Raw genomic sequence first — 14,009 nt, forward strand, 5'->3', positions numbered from 1 at the left:
CCATCAAATACTGAGGACATCCTACTGGTGAGGAATGTCCCATTGCACCTCTCCAAGTGGCAGAAAGGTGGAAGCTACTGCCAGTGGCATTCCTTGCCAGTAACAAATGGGCAGAAACCCATGAAACAGGGCATTTCAGGAGAGAGGTGCGGGCAGGTCAGCACAGGTTCTTTTGGATCCTGTGTGAGCTTTGCTGCCATCACATGACATAGCAGAAGGGCATTTTCCCTCCTGCTACCCCACCTTCTAGTGTGGCTTCCATGAGTGCTGGTCAGGGGTTGGGAATGAGCCCTAAATTTCCACAGGCGTTGTCACAAAATACAGTTTCCCACCCACAATTCTTCAGCACAAAGTTCTAAGGCAACACTATTCTGTGCTTTTTATCTTATTCTATGAAAATATTAGTAATGTACTAGGTAGCAATTTACTGTTGGACCAGATTGCTGTTAAATGCTGCAGTGTATTTATTTAGCTGTAATGACAGTGTTGGGCATGAAAACTGCAAGTGGGAGGGAATCAAATATTGTCATTTTGTAGGAGGAGCATTGAAGAGTACAAAGCCAATTCTGTTTCCCATACTGTCACCCCAATTCACATCTCTCTGTGCATTTGGCATGCACGTACCTCTCGCGTGCATTGTGTCTGTGTGTGATCTTTTCCTTCAATGAAAATAGCTGAAAGAGGGCACAATAAATGCAAATGCAGGTCATTTTTTTCCAGGAGGGGGGATTCTTAGCTGTACATTGAAGCTCTTTCACCTGAACTGATGATGATGATGATGATGATGATGATTAGAATGAGTAGTTGTCCTTAAAAGAGTGCACTGAACATTCAATTGTATTTAGTGACAAAATGCATTTCTATGAAAACTGAAGGGGGGAGATTTATGAAACTGGAATTTCATTGATGGTTTCACTATCATCCATTTTGTTAGGATCCTTTGCTATACATGAATTCAGGGTGGATTACAATGCAGAAGCAGTCACAAGGTGGCCCCTTTGAAGTATAGAGCCAGGTTTAAGGTGTAGTGTAGATCCAGGTTTTAATTGTAAGCTAATTTGTAATTTGAATTTTTACAAAGAAAAGCAGAATACAGTGGTACCTCAGGTTAAGAACTTAATTCGTTCTGGAGATCTGTTCTTAACCTGAAACTGTTCTTAACCTGAGGACCACTTTAGCTAATGGGGCCTCCCACTGCTGCTGCGCCGCCGGAGTATGATTTCTGTTCTCATCTTGAAGCAAAGTTCTTAACCCGAGGCAATATTTCTGGGTTAGCGGAGTCTGTAACCTGAAGCGTATGTAACCCGAGGTACCACTGTACACTAAAAAATAAAGAGCCACTGAATGATTCTTTATCTACATCACTGATTCTTGCACAGTTGAATTTAAAATGTCCTCCATCTCTATTTGTCTAGATATGCCATTGTCATAGATGAAATTATTATTGTTATTATTAATGTTTTTACCTTGCTGTTCTGATCTTTACACATCATTCAGCAAATCAAAATCATGACAAAACATCAAAAAATAAGATGCAGCAAAATACAATTAAATGGAAGAAGCCAGGATTATATTGGTCAGCTAAACATTTCGTTTACATTGAGCTGTTGTTGTTTTTTTAAGAAAGCAAAAATGGGTGCTATTATTAGGACTAAACTTAAATGGAAGGGAGAAAGCATACAGCCAAGATTAAGGCTGCAGTCTTGAACACAGGTACCATACTTGGGACATCAGCCCCACTGAATTCAGAAGGACTTACCGTATTTTTTGCCCTATAGGACGCACTTTTTCCCATCAAAAAATGAAGGGGAAATGTGTGTGCGTCCTATGGAGCGAATGCAGGCTTTCGCTGAAGCCTGGAGAGCGAGAGGGGTCTGGTAAATGTCTATGGTGTTTCCAGGTAAACCCCTATAAGGACTATACTGTTAATCTTCCTTGCATGTTTGGTCTATGGGGAAATGAATAGATGTTACATAACAACAGTACTTCATGCATGGCCCCCTGTATCTTTGTTGATGGTTGGAAGTTGGAGAGCCCTTCAGGCATTAGAAGGAAATAGAAATATTAATTGAGCGAAACTTTCCCCTGCTGACCTTTATCTTTACTTAATGTTTCAGCATCACGATGCAAAGAACTGAAGATGCCTATCTACCTTCCAGTGCTGATCTTTGAAATGTAAGGACCATTCAGATTTATTTTTATATTTGAAATGTGTAGAGTTCAAAGTACTTACACTTGACTTGACTGAAGTCATTATTCTTATCAGTTATGTCGGTTCCATGAAAACTATTTCTGAGCTGCTCAGAGAACTTTTGTTTTTTGTTTTTTTTGCTTTTTTTTTTTGCTAATGGGTGAAATGCTGTGAATAAGTAAAGAGATAGAGAAAACCCCCACAAGGAGAGGCTTTGCTTCCATAGTGAAGATTAATTCAGCCATTCCATATATATTTTATTATGTATTGTTGAGAGAGCATAACTGAACTTCATTTTGTTTAGCCCTAATGACTTGCAGGCCCTCAAGCGACTAGGCCTGAATAATGCAAGGCTGAAACACCACGCTTTCAACAGCACAATGGCTTTTATTCCAGCTACTACGCAGCTAAAACATGGATGACTGAGACAGTCAGACAATGAGAGACTGAGAGCGGGGGATACCCAGAGATGTGAGGCTACATATAACCATACATTTAAACAGTGTGGGTTTTTTTTTCTGGGGTGGGACGCAGGGTTACACATGCTCCTAAACATTTTGTGAACCTAATGGGAGAAGAAACTTTTAGCTTCTTCTCTAGCACAGTGAGTCATCAGTTCCATTGCTACCCCCGATGGTGGCCTTTTGTCCATTTGCTGTATTTACTTTTCCTGATTTGAACTATGAAATGGTGATGTTCTTATGTGAAAATGAGAGTACCCCTAAACTTTTTTAAATAAAAAAAGCACTGCATTTAAAGCACATATAAAGCACCTTCCCAAAGAATCCTGGGAACAGGTAGATTGGCATGGGTGCTAGAAATTATATCACTGTGAGGGGTAAACTACAGTTTGCAGGATTGTTAGGGGAATACTTTAAATATATGGTGTTTATGCAGCCTAAGGTAGGACATGAAAGTGACTTATTAAACATTAAGCATGCACATATATTTCATCACTAAAGTCCTTGTCAAGCTTTATTAAAAGTGAATTAGCACATGAGGAGGAATTGGGGCTGAATACAATAGCTCTGCCCCCTCAGTCATTATTTACTGCTTCCACCTCATGGAAGCCAACTGTCTGTAATGGGAATATGTATCTGCATGTCAGGATTCAGCCTGAACTGGACACTGGACCTGAGAATCTCCACATCACCAGTGACCCTGAGGAGCTATTGGATCTGGACATCCATGCCCCAGGACTGGAAATTCCCAACCAGCTGCCTGGGTTCCTGGTTAGCTCTCAAGACTGCCACCCAACCTTCCCCTCAGGCCACAGGAGCAATTTTAGGTATCAATGCTTCATGTAAAAAATAATGGCAGATTATCAGTAATGCTTATTTCTTTGTACATGTGGCTGGGATTTCTTTGTTTTTGTTTCGAAAGCGTAACAAGCCTCTGCCCCTCCCCCTCCACCTAAATAAGTGTTCTATAATGAGCCATTACCCTAATTTCTGTATTCTTATATTTGTAGAGACATTGTAAAGTGTGCTTGTGTGGCGGGAAATAAAGCTTAGGTTAAAAGACTGAAGAGCATGAAAGACACACTCAGGTGCAAAAGTGGAAATTGACTACGTTTTAAGCTATTGAACAAAGCTGTAAAAAGATCCTAGATACCATTTCTGTACCTTGAAAAGTTGAAGTGCTCTATTTAGATAGAAATATATAGCCCAATAACATGTTTTCTGACCTGTATCTTGAAAGAAAGCAACAGTAAAATGAATTTCATGCCAGCAGACACTTTTTAAAAACTAGACTTAGCTTCAGTCACATTAGCTTAGATAATGGGAAAAAAAATTCTTCATTGAAATGCTCTCTGTAGCTTAAGAAGAACTCGCTGAGGCAGCCTGCCATCTAGCTTTTTCACAGCAAAACAGACTTTCAGACTGCAGATGAGAGAGTCAGGAGCAGAGACAATTTTAACTTAGCCATCCCTAATTTATCTCAAGCCTTTTTCTATTTATCTTCACTGCTGTATGCACACTGGAACACCAGGCTGCCGTCCTCTGGGAAACAGAACGCAACCAGGAATCTTGGAGAGGTGTCACAGCCTGAGAAATATTCAAATTGCACTGATTTTCTCCTGGAGTACTGAGCAGAAGGAATGAAACTCTCCATCAAGTCCCTGCTTTTCAGGCAATAGATCAGAGGATATTGTCAGTTTTCTTGATGGATTATTGTTATTGGGCAGGTTCTTCCTGAAGGTAGGTAGTTACTCTCTCCATTCATTAACTATGCTGTTTATCAGAAAATGATCTAATAGGCTGGCAATCCAAATATGTTCAAGCTAATGTTAAGTAAGTAACCTCTATTGATTGAATGATGATGGCACTTTATTGCAGCATGGTTGCAGGTAAAATACTCTGAACTGCTTACTATTGGTCTGTATCTCCTACCGTACCATAAAATGCTCTGTCAGCAAACACACACACACACACACACACACACACACACACACACACACCTGCAAGCTGTATTAGTATAAGTTCACATTGGCTGCCCTGATATTTTTTCTACAATGAATCATAGCACTGAGACTGACAAAACATTTTTTGGGGGAAGCAGATACCCATCTATGACTGTTGATACTGGTGAGTTGAACAAAATGGTAGAATGCTTCCGAGAAGCTCGGAAAAGTTTTGCAAGTACATGAATTATTTTCAGTGGTTCAGTATGTTCTGAGGTATTACAAGGCATTTAATATCAAGACATCAACTATGATAAACGTGACTGGCGTTTGCCTTCCTAATTTCAGAAGCATCCCGATAAAAGTTTATTATGCAGCCAAGGACATGAATGCATTAAAAATCTACAGGAGTAGTAAAAAAATAGTAATAACAAAGTTCTGTGTGACTTAAGAAGACTTTTAAGCATGTGGTGCTTTGGGTAGATCCCCCCCTTTTTTAAAAAAAAGAAAAGAAATAGGGATCATTTTACTGTGTTGCAGAGAAGTCAGCATTCAAACTGTTTCAAGGTTCTGCTTGCTGGAAATGACAGCAATTGCATTCAGTCTGAGATTGGTGTATCATGAAATTATTCTTGATGTAACATTGCTGGCTTCAGCGTGTGTGTGTCAGCAGTGAGACACATATATTCTAAGGAGATGTAGGAAAGGAACCCGGGAGGGAAACCTGATAGTTGAAATGATGCACAGATGTCCTTTTTCTGTTTTTCAGCATGATATTTCATGCTTACACATCATACTAAAGCTCCTTTTCTTCCAACACATTGCTGGCATGCCTCTTAAAATATATGACTAAATAGGTCATATCTGGAGTTTCTGACACCGCTGGTGGATGAATCGACTAGCTACAAGTTGACACATGTTAGCTCTGCTGTCTAATTTGTTTATAGAACTGATATTGTCAGTTCATGGGAAAGACATGGCAAATCACGTTTGTCAGGCGTAAGAATAATAACAGAGAAGATGGAAGAGCCAGAAGCATTAAGTGGACATCTTAAATCATCTTCCTTTGGTGAATATTTAACATTTCAGAAGTAATTATGATAAGGAAGATCATGTGCTGGGCTTTGGCATGTCATACTTTTGAAACTTCTTTTACAACTAGAGACTTTAGATGGAAAAGAGACGTGAAGTAGAGATAAAGGGAACTGATTTCCCCTCAGGTGCTATGACTTCTAAATTGGGAGCTGGGGTGCTAGCCTGTGGCCCTACAGGTGTTGTTGGACTCCAGATCCCATCAGCACCAGATAACTTGCTTGGCCAATGGTCAAGGATGATGGGAGTTGTAGTACATTGGCATCTAGTGATCCACAGCTTATCTACTCCTTCTCCAAAACATGTCCCCTTCCACTGTGATTGGGGGAATTGTGGCAAAATGAGGTTGACTAACTCATCTTAGAGGTTCCTGTCTTTAGGAAACATCACTCAACTTTTCCTTTTGTATCTTTTGTGAGAGGCATGTCTTCTTTTTCAAAATATTTAACAACATTTTAAAAAATTGAACTTCTTATTGATTTATAAGGCACTTCTTGAAGGTTTGGCATTTGGAGTATTTCAGAAAATCTGATCTGACAGGTTGTCCTCAACTCACCTCCTACACTAGCATGGCCGTACTCAACTAACTCTGAAAAGTTTGAACTTTCTCAAAATACAAGCAGGTGATTACTTTTCTTTGAAAATGCTTTCATAGTGTAAAGTATCTCTGGTCTGGCATGTGAAAGTCAGGTCCAATTCCTTGTACTCTCAGTTAAAAAGAGCAGATGATGTGTCAAACCTTGTCTAAGACCCTGGAGAGTTGTTTGTTACCCATCAGAGTGGACAATACTGACTCAGAAGGAATGTATCAGGGATAAGATTCCCTAGGAGATGTTAAGCTGTGGATACTGTCAAATATGACATGCATCCTGAGGTGGTGCAGTTGTGTGAAAGGTGTAACACATGTCCCATTCAGTGTTTGATTTACATCCTACTTCTACTGATGTTATTTGGATTCAGGATATAAAGATGTTTTTATTTTGTTTTTGGTCTTGACTCCATGAAACCTCAAGTGAAATCTGTGGTGGTTTTCAGATCACAGATGTGCCACTTCTGTCATAGTATGATTTTATTTGTAAAGTACAGATAATAATGCTTGGGGAGATGCCATATGTCAGTGATGGTCAAACACGTAGCTGGGGTCAAGGTTCATTCTCTAGAATCTCCAAACTTTGAAACCCTTCCTTCTCAAGGGAAACAAAATTTTCATGGTAGTATATATCTGTTTTTCTATCACAGTGACTTTTCTTATCATTCCTTATAATTAAATATGAATATGTAGGCAAATAATTCCATTATCAGATGCCAGCTGCTTATACCAAGCAAGGATTTGAATATTATAATCAGAACTCTCTTTGTAATTATCCTCTTTATTTACTATTAAGTAACCAAGATTCTCAAAAGAATCATGGCTATGAACATCAAAAGTGTGGATTCCTTACTTTCAGGCATTGAATAATTTTCATTGTATATTGACTCTTGGGATTTTTGTTAAAAACTTTTGGAAATATTTCCATTTTTATTCTGATGCTACAGTAGTGTTTTGCCTTCATAACAAATTATTGAGGTGAAAGACATAAAGGAAATATATGATGATAAAAGTGATTCATTTTTAAGGATGCACTGCTGCTTTCGTGTCTTCGATTCAGTTGTCTGTAGTAAGTCTGTGCAATATTACATGCATATCTTCATAAACCGATATATTTCCTTTATAAAATTTAAACCAGTGTTAAATTTAATAAGTGATACCCAACAGAATCATACTCCAGAACCAATGGAGTTTTGTTTTGTTTAAGAAAAAGGTCACAAGACTTGGAATATAGTTAGCGTTGAATATCAACCGCTATTTGGGAGACTAATGGGAAAATGAAAGAGGCAAAATAGCTTGCCCATACCAGTCACTATTACTTTTATTATAATCATTTGTTTAAAGATACAAGATTCAGGTAGGTAGCCATATTGGTCTAATGCAGTCAAAATAAAACATTAAAACATTGTCCATTAGCACCTTAGAGTTCAACTAAGTTTGTTCTGGGTATAAGCTTTCATGTGCATGCACACTTCTTCAGATACCTGAAGTATCTGAAGTATCTGTAGAAGTGTGCATGCACACAAAAGCTTATACCCAGAACAAACTTAATTGGTCTCTAAGCTGCTTCTGGATTATTATTTTTTAAAAAAAATATTTATTAAAAATATTTTTATTATTATTTATTAAAAATACAAAATAGGGAGCATGATAAGGCACGATATGGAAGTGTTTTGTAAGTAGCAGATTACAGTCTTTCCAGCCCAAATGGTCACTAGATATGCAATGAATTGGAAACCCCAAAAAGCTGGTACACAAAGTATTTACTCTTTTTTAAAAAAGCCTTCCTTCAGCAAAGGATACTTTTGAATGCATGAAGCACTTTCTCAGAACTATTCCAGCACTTGCAGAATAACCATCAAGTAGCCCCTTGCCCCACTTCACACCCCATATCCAAAACTGGGTGGAGCAATTGACTCATGGTGTTTGAGCTTGACTTTGGTGGAACTCAGCAGACTTAAATCGAAATGATCTGCTTTAGATCTGCTGTTGACTAGAATGACCTATAGCAAACCTAAAATGGACAATGTGGGGGGGGGCAGGGGAGAAGCACCACAGCAAGATGGAAGAACAGACACAAAATCAAAAACCATGTATAAAATTCATATCATAATGCATATTAAATAATTACAAATTTCCACATATTGCCTTTGTGAATAATTACTTACCTAATACAGCTTGCATCTTACAGACCCATTGCAGAAATCAGTGAAACTTTCATACCGTCCAACATTTGAACTGCACAGTCATTTGCAGAAATAAATTAAACTGCCATATCATTTGGTGCCAATGAATTATCCCACTACCATGCATTATGTATAGATATGTCTGGAGAATATTTTCCCAAAGGTGTTTGTCAGCAAGTTGCTAAAACGTAACTTCCTTCTTCAAATCCACCCTGGCTCTTTTCTCCATACAGCTTCTATACCCTGATCTTAGCTGTCTCTGCTTCCACCCATTCCTGATCCTAGTTGGTGGGTATGACTTGTCCCCTTAGCTTGAAAATTATCACCTGGATATCAGTGTATATTAGTATCTAAAGCTAGAAAAAGGCTTATAGAGATGGGCATTTCCTCCCTTTACAGAGTTGTAATGTTGGAAAAATGCTGGAAGATGTAGAAGTTGTTGCAGCAATCAGATTTGGAATCACAAAGCAAGTCACACTTTTTAAGGTGCATGGCCTCATTCTGTAGCTAGAATGGAATAGTCAAAGCATAAAAAGAAAGGGACAGAATAACAGCTTGGTAGAAGAAGATCCTGCAATCTGCATACACTGAAGCAGCACATAACTGGACTATCAAATTGGGGGAAATGGCTATTGGTTCTTGAGTCAATGTGGTCCCTGTTTGTATGATAGAGAGACTAAAAAAAAAGGGGGGGGGAGAAATGGAAGGTAATCAAATAAAATGAAGGGGCTTACAATGGTGACCTCAACTCACAAGGGTGATTTGTGAGCTAGATATAAAAGTCAACAACAAACAAGAAATAATTGCATTGGCAATAGTGCCTGAGCAAATAGTGGCAGTGCTAAGATGGAGAACCTGCCATGCTCTGGGTCTCATTAAAATAAATTGTATATGCTAGAGGGCAGAACAAACCAAAAGGGAGTTTATTCTCTGATGTTGTTAAGGAAGCTGCCTACAGAATATACAACAGAGGTAATAGAACCTAGCTACTCCACATCACATATCTAGAACTATGGCTTTTGCATTAAAAAAAAAGAAATTATAAGAGGCTCTCTGTGCTTAATAATAATAGAAACAGCAGATCAAGAAATAATGCTATGAAACTTTTGCTGTCATGCCGTTCTTAGCTGCTGGGCCTTTCCTTCAGTCCAGCGTTTTATTTGTTTACTGGTATTTCTGTTTGATACATGTAAATAATTGTGGTTCTCAAAAATATTATTTAAAAATATATATTGAAAGAGTAGCAGGCCAATAGAGTGCGTATGGTTTTTAGTAGAAATTGAGGGATAGGGTCTAAACTACATTTATGTTCTCATAAGAAGAGGAGGAGAAATTTGGCTCAGTTTGTATGTCAACACAAACCTAATCTGCACTTTTGAAAACAATATGTAAACTGAAACAAAGCAATCTTTCAAAATTCACACTTTTCTGAATTTTGCAAAGCAGTTCTCCAGCCAAAATATATCTACAAAAGTGCAATTGTATGCAAAAGGAACTCCTACTAGGGAAGATAGCAGACAAAAATTCATTATATTAAGGAAAGTTGCTCTCAGAATGCATATTGTTAGGCAAAAATTTCTTGCAAATAAATTCACATCAGAAGAAACAGATGCTAAAATACTAACAAACATTTGCGAGAACTTAAATGATATGGAAATGAAATGAACTGAATTTAGGATTGGAAAATAAGAAACTGAGAAAATCTGAAATTGACAGATTTGTCCATCCCTAGTCTTCACCACTAATTAAACAAAGGAAGATACTTCTATTGGGAGAATTCACTGTGATCTAGTATTATTACTATTTTTTGTGCACTTGATGCTACCTTGGAGTTCTCCCCAAGGTGCTATCTGTGTAGGACATAGTGGTCTATGTGTGTGTTTAAAAAGCCCACATTTGGTTATGATTTACACTGCAGATTTTTCAAAGAACATTACTGCTACCAAGGGAGAAGACATCCAGGTTTTCATAGATGGCATCTTAATCTAGAAATTCACAAGTGAGCAACATAACTGAAGGCTTCAGAAAGCCAGGATAGCATTGCTGAAACTGAATAAAGGAAAATGATAGCCATTTGGGTAAATAAACAACAGACTAAGGTTGATCCAACAGTTGCTGTCACATCTGCTCTAACAGATAAGGAAGGGGTACAAAAATTCTTTAGAATGATACATTTATCAGACAGTACATACCACATCTAGCTCCTTTAATTTTCCACATGAGAGCATTACTGCATAAATACACATCTCAGTGCTGCATTTTAGAAGCTTAAAACAGGTATTAAAAGAAGGTCAAGAAGATACTATGAAACCAAGCACAAAAGGGAAATATCTGCAGTGGCCTTAAGAAATGGATTTGAGTGACCTTTCTGTAACAATATGGTAATCACTGGAGATATGTAGCATATGTTTCCTAGGACACCCAAAGGTATATTGGCCAAAATTAGAAGAAGAAAAAAGCTGTGCAGTTCAATCCTAAACACGTTTGCTCAAATATATGTGTGTGTCTATTCTTCTTTTTAACAATGATGATTTTATGTATGTTTTAAACTGAATTTTAATCATGTTTTGTCTCTTATTTTATCTGCACAATGCTTGGAGAGTGCTTGCAGTTTATAAATTTTATAAATAAATAAGATAAAATACACCCCATAATAAAGTGACATGATATTTGGTCTCCTTTAGGTGTGTTAAGGATTGCCCCCCAAAAGTATGTGGTTTTTTTTGGGGGGAGGGGAGCAATGAAAACAGAAATTAATAATAAATTACTAGAGAAAAGTATTAGCTAAGCTCCTGAGTGAAGGCAGTCATGTCACTAGATTTAAGTGCTTTGCGGTTTGGAGATGCAACGTGCAGTGACCTGGTTATGGGGGATGGACTTGCTACTTGCACCCGGAGGTGCTTTCGAACTGCCATACCTGACATTAATTGCGCTCCTGTGAAGATTCAAGAGGTAAGACAACTGGCTAACACAACTGTCTTTAACTCCATTGCTGTATTTTTCAATGATTTGGACCACCCCCAAGAACTACTGTACTGCCTTTAGCTTTGCTGAAAAGCCTGGTGTCTAGTATCTTGTAGTAAAAGATCTAGGTCAGTTCTGCAACTCAGTAAAAGATCTAGGTCAGTTCTGCAACTCAGGTGTTCCACATTGGATTACTTGTCTTATAGCCATTGGGGATGCTATTCTGGAGGTAATCTATCTTTCTTCAAGTGTCAGACCATTGGTCCTTCCAGGTCAGTATTGTCTACACCAAGCATGGGCAAACTTGGGTTTCCAGCTGTTTGAGGACTACGATTCCCATTATCCCTGACCACTGGTCCTGTTAGCTAGGGATGATGGGAGTTGTAGTCCAAAAACAGCTGGAGACCCAAGTTTGGCCAACACTGGTCTACACTGACTGGCAGTAGCTCTCCATGGTTTCAGCTGCAGAACATTCCCAGCCCTACTTGGAGATGTGAGGGATTGATCCTGGGACCCTCTGCATGTGAAGAAGATGCTCTACCATTGAGCTGTACCGCCCTTGCCCAAAACAGTCCCAACTACCAAAGAACAGCTGAAATGCTCCCATCTGCCCCATTAGAAACTGGGTTTGTCAGAGCTGATTTAGATGGCTCAGGTGGATGTGTAGCTTCATGATCTGATTCAGATGTAGGTTTTGATATCTCAGGTGAGCTTGTAGCAACTTGATCTGTAGCCACTGTCAACCCTGCAGTGTTTGAATCAAATACTGGAAAGCAATTACTGACAGGAATGTTAATCTAGAAGCAGAGTGTTGGAGAAACAATAGAAGAATCAATTCTTCTCTGTTTAGATTTAGAGAGAAGGCGATGAAGTCCAGCACTACTTGGGATTTGGTCTTAGAAACAAATGCACCTTAAATCTTTTCAAAAGCAACACCACAAATCCATTATTAATATTACAGTATGTACTGAACACTAAAACCTTTTGTTGCGTGCTGAAAATGTTTTTGTTTCACCAAGTGTTTTATATATATATATATAAAACACCTCAGTTTAATTCAGCATTGACAATTTGTTCCATTTTTAATGATTTTATTAAATTATGGTGGTTTATTTATTTTACTGCACATAGCCATGGCTTTCTTATGTTGGCAGTGCATAAATATTCTTCCAAAGAAACAAATCAATAAATTGTTAGCTTCAGAGGCTCTGCCAAGGCACACCCTTTTATATTACAGTGTCACTTCATGTTGGGCAGCATGAAAAAATGCATCTGATTAAATGGGCTTGAGTTCATGAAAGCATATGCCACAATAAAAAAGCTTGTTCGTCGTTAATGTGCCACAAGACACATTCCTTGTTTCTGCTGCAAGAGACAGCTACAGCTACCCTTCTGGAAACAAATAAGAAAGAGAGTCAGTTATGTAGTTCTTCTCCTTTTTGGACCTGCAGATCTCAGTGCCAGAACCTCAGTCATTTGGTTTTCACCCTTTGGCTTGTGCTTATACTACCCGTGAGAGAGCAAAAAAATGCACATCCTCCAGAAACAGCCCCAGCTGACTCAAGTCCACCCTTCCTTCCTCAGTTCCATGCCATTTTAAATTCTGAAGACTTGCAGTTCTGGAAATTTATGTGTTTAATTTACTCTTTGATTGGGTTGTCTGGATTTTTATACGTACATCACAATGGTCATTGGCCACAAATAATAACTATTTGATTGATAGATTCGCATTCTCAATTCTAACAGGACTAGGATTTTATTTTATTTTCAAATGGCTACTAAAGCCAACAAGAAAATTTGATAAAAATAGAAGCAATAAATGCATATTATTATTTTTTTAAAATAAAAATAAAAATGCACAAATTAGTTTTGCCTACCCTTCCATAATTAACCTATACAGAATATATCTTGTATTCTGCAAGAGGGTTTGTCCCTGAAATATCAGAAGTCCATTTCATGATAGTTTGGAGTAAAGCTGTCCTTGTTCTGTGGAACAGCATTCTTATTGTGATACAACAGGCACCCACTATTTGCACTTCTCATTTGTTTCTGGAATTTTGTTTGGACAAGCTTTTCCAGTGGGATGAAATGTTCTCTGTTTTATGTATTGACGTTATATTGTTTTTAAAAAACACAGCTGTTGGGGGGGTGCTGTTTAAAACCATTTAAAAACTATTATAACCCTATTTTTAAACTAAATTGTCCTGAGACCCATGCAGAAGGAGATTAATAAAATTAATAATAAAGTAGCTGAAATCTCACCACCGATTTACAGTCTTTATATATGCATCAAAATCTGTGCCAGTTAAATAACTGATAAGAGAACAATTAGAACCAGCCATTCCAATACATTCAAAAGGGTTTAGTGTTTCCAATCTCACAAATAGTATGGCTCTTTAATTAAAATGTAGAGGTGAACAAAGGTTATCAGTATTTATAGATACAACCAACAACAAAAAACCTCCTTCCGCATAGCATGTTAATGTTTGCTGAAGAACATTGCTGAATTGTAGGTAACAGAAAATACTTATCTGCAAAGGAGACATATTTGTATATATTTTCCATGTAAAATGTTTTCGTGAA

General features: G+C 37.9%; 1 protein-coding gene across 1 annotated transcript in view; it reads left to right on the forward strand.

The window, feature by feature from the left end:
• Window positions 1-2,157: 2,157 nt before the first annotated feature.
• The window catches only part of MGAT4C (MGAT4 family member C), a 323,932-nt gene continuing 312,080 nt past the window's right edge, over window positions 2,158-14,009 (forward strand). The window contains exons 1-2 of the mRNA XM_079991837.1: window positions 2,158-2,175; window positions 4,184-4,392. The gene's annotated coding sequence lies outside the window, so the exon portion shown is untranslated. The remainder of the gene's footprint in view (window positions 2,176-4,183; window positions 4,393-14,009) is intronic.

This window comes from Podarcis cretensis (assembly GCF_951804945.1).
Source record: "Podarcis cretensis genome assembly, chromosome: 10".
Lineage (NCBI taxonomy): Eukaryota > Metazoa > Chordata > Lepidosauria > Squamata > Lacertidae > Podarcis > Podarcis cretensis.